The sequence below is a fragment of the Gymnoscopelus braueri genome (genome assembly GCF_963280865.1).
Source record: "Gymnoscopelus braueri genome assembly, chromosome: 10".
Classification (NCBI taxonomy): Eukaryota; Metazoa; Chordata; class Actinopteri; order Myctophiformes; family Myctophidae; genus Gymnoscopelus; species Gymnoscopelus braueri.
Window position 1 is genome coordinate 21,488,678 of NC_137611.1, and position 8,135 is coordinate 21,496,812.

An 8,135-nucleotide genomic window follows, 5' to 3' on the forward strand; every position below is an offset into this window, starting at 1 on the left:
ATCCTTCCAATCCTCTGCGTGTATGGCAATGTAAACATTTGTGACATTATTAATTATATAGGGGGGACCTGGGTGCAACACAGAAATCGGTACCTCTAAAAATGACTCATTATAGGCCTCTATTTCTAAAGAACATGTTGCATTAAAGTAAAGCCTTTTGATGTAGTTGTTGCTCTTCAGTGGAACTCTTGTGCTGTGTTCTTCTTTGGCAACATCCTGTTAGGAAACGAGAATACAGGCCATGCTGTGGTACAATGTTTACTTGCCTTTACATACTAGAATTATAGTATCAAAAGAAACGCACACACGCACGCACACACGCACGCACACACGCAGGGTAGCCATGTTAGGGTATTAATATTGTAGTTAGTTTATTAGGCCTTTGCGTAATGACTGATAGAAATAACTGTCTGACATGAAGTTATGCTGTTTTCGTAGACGTGTCTGATTTTGTGATATGTATTATGTATTTTGGGTGTATTATTATTATTACATTTATACATTTTTATTGCTATTATTATTATTATACATTTTTTAAGTTTGAAAAAAAGTGCTTAAGTGGTTAACTGTTTTGCAAAAGTGAATTCTGTTTCGAGAAATGTGCTCAGGCAATCGAGAAAAACTGTAAATCAACACTGAGGCTATTATTTGTATAGCAAACGGCAGTGCCAAAGCCTATCTGAGCTCTACATTCAACATAGTACTCTAGTTTCCATTGTGTACCAGACATCAGGGTTGCAATACCGCACAGTTTTGGTGTATGATAACAAATGTTGTATGATTCAATGTTGTTCACCAATCCCTCTGTTGTTCATGAGGACACGTACACGTACACGTACACGTACACGTACACGTACACGTACACGTACGTCTCTGTTATTATGTCCAAAACTGTTAAAATACGGAGTTAAGAGGTTTCTGATAATGATTATGTGCATGCCCTGTTATTGCTATGGTAATAAGTGCTGGATTCTTGATGTGTGTGCATGTCTTGGGCATTGTGTGCGCGACGGCGGGTGCATGCTTGAATGTGTGTGCACGCACGTGTTTGCATGCGTTTACACATGTGATTATGTGTTTGCATACGTGCATGCGCGTCTGAGCCACGGGGTGAGGTGCTTTGTCATGTTCCCACTGACCAAAAGTGACAGTGTGACAGAGCCCCAGGCCACTCATGTCCTAACCATCTCTGGACTGCTTGTGTTGGGGCGAAGAGCCCTCAGGAACTGGCACCAATGTCAAGCTTGTGCCATGTCACCACAAAGCAAAATCCTCAGTGTTAATTTAACCCTGAGAGTGTGAGTGTGGAGTGACAAATGCGATGTGGCTCAAACAGCTGCTTTGAAACCAGCGTAATTCCCACATGTTTTTTTTAATATATCCACACAGGCCAAGTAGTCCCAAGAGATTATTTCAAGATGATATACGTACCTGTATTTGAGACCAGCTCTCCTGCAAGGCTTAACCACCGCCCACCCATAGGGGAATCTCCCCTGACCACTGCATAGTTTTGGCTTATGGGCTACAGGCAGGGCTACCTCTACTGCACATGCTTTTACCGACTCTCAGGACGAGTTGATTTGCCTATAAAACAAAACAGCACTGTGGTATATCTGTGGCAACTGCCGTCATGTCTGATAACCACATGATTTGTGGCATTATTTGGGAAGGACACATCCTGTTATTGTCCAAATCCTCCACATCAGACCACAGGAGACAGACACAAGACAAACACAGGCACACAGTCAGTCACACAAAGATTCTCCTTACGGGAAGCCAACTGCCTCATCTGATCTGCTCTTTCTTCATCATTTTCCTCAGAGATTGGAGGGTGGGGAGCTGCTTTTCTCATAGCCAGTACTTGAGTCAAAGTATACTGTAGATACTCCTGGTCAAATATTACTCAACTACAAGTAACAGTTGCTCAGTCAAATTTGTAATTTGTAAATTTGTCCCAGTACAACTTCTCCCACAAGATCTATCTTCATGATATTTGAAACAGGGCTGAAAGTGTTTAATTCATAATGTGCTCTTTCCTTTTCTAGAAATGTAGTTGAGTCATAAGTATTCAACACTTGTCTTTCAAATGTAGTGGAGTGAAAGTCATCAAGTATCCAAAAATACAAATACTCAAGTAAAGCACAGATACGCAAAATGATTTACAAAGTACAGTACTCAAGTAAATGCACTTCTTTACTGCCCACCAGTGCTCTCTCAGCCCACCTCCCCATTCACCTGTCCAAGCCACTCAAAGTTGATCGCTACCATCCATGGCAGTGGTGTTCTATTGAATTAGCCTGGAATGCCCCGCATTGCCCCATACTCCTCTCCCAGTGACTGGCCCAGCTGACTGACTGCAAGCCCCCGACTGTCGAGCCAACGAAAAAACAAACAGCAGCTGGCAAAGGAGAAACTGCAGGAAGAAATGTGTTTTTATAATGTGGATATGGAGAGAGCAGGTTTGTTTTGCTGGAAGTGGTTCTGCCCCCCCCCCCCCCCCCCCTACCTCAGGCCCCCCTCAGCCCCTGGCTGGTACAGCAGGGAGAAAGGAGGCTGACTGTGTCCAGAAGAGTGTGGAGGAAGAAGTACTCTGATTTTGGAGTTAAGTAAAAAAAAAAATAGCAGTACCACAGTGTAAGAAATACGTTGTTACCAGTATAAGTCCTGCATTCAATATCTTAATAAACATAATACTTAAAGTGGCAAAACTAAAAGTACTCATGATGCAGAATGCCCATTTCAGAATCATATACATATCATTGATAATAATTATAATTATTGATCATTAACCACTTATACTTTGGCTATTTTAAAACAATTTTAGAAGATTTTTTGATTAATAATAATAAATCTGCAAAGCAACCAGTAACTAAAGCTACCATTGTACTTTTTTGGGAGAGGGTTGGGTGGGAGGGTTTGTGTTTGTCTAAAACTATGTTAAAATAGTAACTAAAGCTGTCAATTAATACATGTACCTCAAAGCGATACTTAAGCACAGTAAATGTACTTGGTTACTTTCTCCACCACTGTCCAGGAGCGTTGTTGTGTCCACGTGCCCGAGAAGGTCTCTGAGTGCAGCACATGCGGTGTTGGGCCGGAGGGCCTGGTGGCGGTCAGCTCTCATCTCACTGACATCAGTCAACACACAACAGCAGACAATGGCAGCATCTCAGGCATACAGAGACACAGAGAGAGAGAGAGAGAGACACACACACACACACACAGAGAGAGAGAGACACACACAGAGAGAGAGAGAGAGAGAGAGAGAGAGAGAGAGAGAGAGAGAGGCTCCTGGCCAGTGGTAAAAGTACTCACATTTTTTGCTTAAATAAAAGTATCAATACAGCCATGTACAAATACTCTCATCTTACTGATAACAGTCAACACACAGCAGCAGACAATGACATCATCTCAGACACACAAAGTACAAAGTATCAATACTGCCATGTAGAAATACTGTGTTACAAGTTAAAGTCCAGAATTGAACATTTACTTGAGTAAAAGTACAAAGTAAAAGTACCATCATGCAGAATGTCCCATTTCACAGGTTTCAAATATATAAAAGGTATAAAAAGATCTTTTGAAAATAGCAGCTCATACAAGCTCACTAGCTCATACATTCGTAGCTTGTATATCGCCTATTCTTAAATAGCCAAAGTTTAAATAGGGCTGAAGTGGTTCATGTATGTTTTGTAATCATAATCAAAATCTACAAAGTAACTAGTAACGAAAGTTTTCTAATAGTCCTAGTAGAGTAGGAAGTACAATATTTGCCTCTGAGATGTAGTGGAGTAGAAGTAAAAGTATTGAAAATTGAAAATGCTCCAGCAAAAGTAAAGATACCTCAAAATGTGTACTTAAGTACAGTACTTCATGTACTTAGTTACTTTCCACCATGGAAACGGCTGGCCCCTGTTTGCACCTCTGTTTACTGTAAACAGGGTCCTCGGTTTTGCTGAATCTAGGACGGAAGAGGAAGGCATTTAAGGTTTCCTCTTGCCCTCTAGCCGTTCTTGAACTCACAAGAGAGATAACGCAGCAAAAATCAAGTATAGGCTATTTCGTCAGCATACATTTAATGTAACTTTAATTAAACATTCAAGTTGGTCATCTCGATAAATCACTGCCATTCGTGTACAGTATATTACCCTTTGGTGGCCCTGTGCAGATAGACAGCTGTTAATTATTTAGGTAGGTGTAATTTTGGAGTCCTGCATACATACGGTATTCCTCTTATTACATCTGATCTTACCAAACACATCCCTAGGTTACGTATGTAACCCAGGTTTTATTAATAGCGTAAGTACAGTATACTGTCGCTCTTGGGTGAAAACCTTGTATGTCTCTGTCGGGTGTACATATTATGTCCAAAACTGTTACTTTTCAGGATTCAAATAAAAAAACTGCAAAAGTAGCCACATTTTGAGCTTGTAGATCTGGTACTTTTGCAACTTTTGTGTGAGGCTGTGGTATGATCAAGTAGGGCATTAATTTAACACATCAGCCGCCAAGCTATTAAACATAGTTTGTTATCCCCTTGCCAGCGTAATTACCTTCATCCGATGATCTTTGAAACACTGTGGAAGCGATTGTGTACCAAAAAAAAATAGTCCCCGTGGGTAGGCGGAGGGATCTGTGTATTCAGAGGAACAACAACATTCCAACCGCGATGCGCCATTTTGGGGGTTTGGCCCGCTGAAAACGGTAGTTTTCAATGCAAAAAACAGCATCTGAGTTAGAGGTGTTTTTCTGAAAATCCCATAGTCAGGGCGGATGGATGTGACGTTTTTTTGAATGATGTCACATCCACATAATTCTCTGAGTGACGATGGATCATCCCAAAACTGTGTTACGGTGCCTAAAACAGCGTGCCTATTTTCTTTAATAGAACGACTTTATGCGTGTTGGCGGGCAAGTGGACAATTTAATAGAACGACTTTATGCGTGTATGGCAGGAAATTAGTAAGAAAAAAAACACAAAAGGTTAAAATATGGAGTTAAAGGGACATTTCACTTAAAAAAAAATTGTCTACTCAGGCTTTTGGGAGCACCCTAGACAGTTTTTAAGTTGCTTATTTCAGTATTTAGATATTTGATATTCATTTTATCAGACACGCCCCCTTCCTATACAAACCCATTGCAACTTCAAACTCCATTTTAACCATGTTAGATTCATCTAAAACATCCGTCCTTGGTTCTGGTGACTGATATTGTCCTTCTAATACGTGAGGAGACCGTGTTTTTTCATTTATTTATATATATATATTTTTAGAAATAAATAAATGAAAAATGTTATAGAAAAAGCACGGCCCCCTCATGTATTAGGAGGGCAGGATGAGTCACCAGAACCAAGGACGGGTGTTTTTGATGAATCTAACATGTTAAAAATGGAGTTTGAAGTTATAATGGGTTTGTATAGGAAGGGGGCGTGTCTGATAAAATGAATATCAAATATCTAAATACTGAATCAAGCAACTTAAAAACTGTCTGGGGGGCTCACAAAAGCCTGAGTAGACGATAAAATGACCAAAAGTTTTTTTGAAAGTGAAATATCCCTTTAACTATTACAATTATTTCAGACTCATCATGATTCTGCTAAACCTAAACTCTTCTGGTGATTTACAGTAATTGGATCTGCCCTGTTTTGGATGCAATTAACAAAACAAAACAAGAACTGCCCAAGTTTCATGTTAAGGCTAATTTTAGCCTCATGAACATTAGGCGTATGTGCCCTCATGATTATCACGTATGCCATGTTCTTATCAGTGCGGGCCGAGGCACACGGGGCCATGGGAGAGTGAATGCCCCGAAGGCCCGGCGCATAGCTCTGCTATCTCTGCCCTTCCTGTTTACATTCCAAGCCCTGCGTCCTGCAGCACTGTACAGTATCTTACTGCAGTCAAACAATGAGAGATGTCAGTGCTAATCCTGTGATGAGGTGATTTACTGTAAGATTTACAGTACCTTATGTCAGTGGTCCTCAACCTTTTCAGGCCGCGACCCCCCAAAATAATCATATTTGAACTGCGGATACCCCCAAAATAATCATATTTAAACTGGGTACCCCCCAAAATAATTATATTTGAACTAGGTACCCCCAAAGATAATCATATTTGAACTGGGGACCCCCCCCCCACCTTGACAAGCACTTGGATATGTAGTAGTTGAGGCATTACATTTTGTTTGACTCGGTTCCACAGATACATATTGTGAAAATAGCTGATCTACAAGCTCGCAACGTTGTGAGCTTGTGGATCGTCTATTATTATTATTCTTTGCCTCTTTCCTATATATTATTTGACAATTTGGCCAATGCTTGACCAGTTTTTATAGTGGCCTATAGTTTGTTGATTAATTTTGATGCAGTAATGGTATTTTTTTCATTTAATTTAATTTATTTTCTTTCTTTCTTTTTTTTTTGGTATTAAAAAGGTCTTCAAAATCCTTAAATTGTCACTTCACTGTCTGGGAACCCCTCCCCCAAATCCTGGGGGTCCTGACTCACAGGTTGAGAACCAGCGCCTTATGTCTCATGTCTTCACTCTGTCACCACAGCCTAAATTCCAATTCACACATCTTCAAGATTCAAGATTTCAGGATTATCTTAGCCTATACACAAGTATAAAAGAGGAATATAATTTGGCAATCATATTATAGCAGCAAGATAATAAAAATAAAATTAATTAGGTACATCACCCTTTGAGGTGCTTGCAAGTGCTGTGTGTGTGTGTGTGTGTGTGTGTGTGTGTGTGCGCGTGTGTGTGTGTGTGTGTGTGTGTGTGTGTGTGTGCGTGCGTGCGTGCGTGCGTGTGTGTGTGGATCTTCTAAATTTCCCTATGTGTATTTGCACACTGCACAGGATGTGTGCATAAATATGTATTTACATGTATATATATATATATGTATGTATGTACTGTATATATATGTGTGCATATATTGGCGTGTGCAGTCTTAGATTTGATGACTGGGTCATCGGTCAATAGGAGACTCAGTCAGTAGGAGACTCTTTGAGTCCTTACCGTAGACCGGCCGGTCATCAAATTATTGGCTTCGAAATGTGACAAAAAAAAAACAAATCTCCATGCTGGCTTCATGGGGTGAGTAAGTAATTTTTTTGGTGAACTATAATTATTGAGCTAGGTGTGTGAGGACTGGGGAGGCTGTTATGTGCAAAAATGTGTGAGTACAGTTACTGCGGCTGCCTCTACAAAAGTTGGGTGGGTTCAAAACATGTCCCGTGGGGATATCGTGGGGAACTTTTGTGAACCCACGTGATCAGCCTGACCAATGCCAGGCTAGCCTCTACTACACACAGACAGACCGGCTAAACTACGTTTCCAATTGAAAGGTCAGTGGACAAGTGCACGGGGAGTTTGTCTTTTGATGTGCAATAAAATAAATGTCAGATAACTGGCATTGTTGCTTGTAAAAAGTGTTACATGTCAATTCATAACCCAGGTTTAATACCATTATTCAATATTGTCTCTCGTATGTCTAGGGACTTCTGGCATCGTGGAACTGACTTGTACAGTATATATGTCACAGTACGTTTGGAGAACCAGTACGATTGAAGACAGAGCGCTCGTTTTTAGGCACGGGGCTCCTTCGGGGCGAGGCGGGGCTTTTCGAGACAGGGTTTATTAGCGAGGCTCGCGAGGAGGAGGAGGAGGACGGCGCTGCGAGGCGGGGGGTTATTACGCGAGGCTCGCGAGGAAGAGGAGCCTCCTCCTCCTCCTCCTCCTCGCGTTTTAAACCGTCCCGTCCTCCGAGGAGGAGGAGAAGGAGAGCGCGGAGAGGCGGGGCTTTGATGCGCCGACGGAGACCTGTCTTTTGTTGTTCCCCCCCACATAGCAACCAGGAAGCTACGCTAGGGGAACCATAATATCTATGAGGGGAACGCTGAACACGCGTTCACACGCACGGCGCGCCGACTTAGTGGAGCTTGAGGCCGAGGAAGCGCGCCCTCGCGAGTGCCCGCGGTGACCGGCCGACGCTCCACTAGTCGACTCAGCGCCGTTTGATTTGTAAACCGATAGGGACAGAATAGTTCTTTTCATGGATCACTGTGTGTGTGTGTGTGTGTGTGTGTGTGTGTGTGTGTGTGTGTGTGTGTGTGTGTGTCAGGGAGAAAGTAA

General features: G+C 41.8%; 1 long non-coding RNA gene across 1 annotated transcript; it reads right to left on the minus strand.

The window, feature by feature from the left end:
- LOC308093886 lies at positions 1-2,418 on the minus strand. The gene is made up of 3 exons (XR_013933909.1): positions 2,236-2,418; positions 1,432-1,584; positions 1-216 (listed from the first exon to the last, which is right to left on the minus strand). It is a non-coding gene; the product is annotated as an uncharacterized lncRNA (long non-coding RNA).
- Between the last annotated feature and the right edge of the window lie 5,717 nt (positions 2,419-8,135).